The 1031-nt window shown below is 38.8% G+C and overlaps 1 pseudogene; it reads left to right on the plus strand.

Moving 5' to 3' along the window:
• The first annotated feature begins 14 nt into the window (after positions 1-14).
• Positions 15-975, plus strand: LOC101625638 (annotated as a pseudogene).
• Positions 976-1031: the final 56 nt, after the last annotated feature.

Here is a 1031-nt window from a genome sequence, read left to right on the forward strand (position 1 = left end):
TATTAAATGAGAAAATGAATAGAGCCAACAACTCTGTGGTGTCTGAGTTTGTGTTCTTGGGACTCTCCAATTCTTGGAAGATTCAACTTCTTATTTTTTGCTTTTCTTGTCTGTTCTATGTGTCTAGTATGATGGGAAACCTCCTTATAGTTATCACTGTGACCTCTGACCCTTACTTACATTCCCCCATGTATTTTCTTTTAGCCAATCTCTCTATCATTGACCTGATATTTTGCTCCATTGCAGCACCCAAGATGATCTATGATCTTTTCAGGAAGCAGAAAGTCATTTCCTTTGGAGGCTGTATATCTCAGATCTTCTTTAGTCATGCTGTTGGAGGCATTGAGATGGTGCTTCTCATCGCTATGGCCTTTGACAGATATGTGGCCATATGTAAGCCCTTCCACTACCTGACCATCATGAGCCCACGAATGTGCATTTTGATTTTGGTGGCTGCATGGACTATTGGTCTTATCCACTCATTGGCTCAACTGGCTTGTGTGGTCAACTTGCCCTTCTGTGGCCCAAATGTATTAGACAGCTTTTACTGTGATATACCCCGGCTCATCAACCTTGCATGCACAGATACCTATAAACTAGAGTACATGGTCACTGCTAATAGTGGGTGCATTTTTTTTACTTATTCTCTTCTACATTTTCATGTTGGTCACTCTTCAGAAACACTCTTCAGGCAGTTCATCCAAGGCTCTTTCCACTCTGTCAGCTCATATTATTGTGGTGGTTTTATTCTTTGGTCCATTGATTTTTTTCTATGTATCACCATCTCCTTCAACACATCTGGATAAATTTCTAGCTATATTTGATGCAGTTTTGACTCCTTTTCTAAATCCACTCATCTATACACTGAGGAATAGAGAGATGAAGATAGCAATAAGGAGAGTGTTCAGTAAATTTATGGATTTTAGAAAAAAACAACTAAATGGTTTCATCGAAACACACACCCTTTCCAAGTGATTATTGATACATATTCTGTTGTTAACAGTGAAACTTCATGAAGAACAGACATCTTT

The sequence above is a fragment of the Condylura cristata genome, unplaced genomic scaffold, assembly GCF_000260355.1.
Source record: "Condylura cristata isolate star-nosed mole 26May11 unplaced genomic scaffold, ConCri1.0 scaffold00023, whole genome shotgun sequence".
Lineage (NCBI taxonomy): Eukaryota > Metazoa > Chordata > Mammalia > Eulipotyphla > Talpidae > Condylura > Condylura cristata.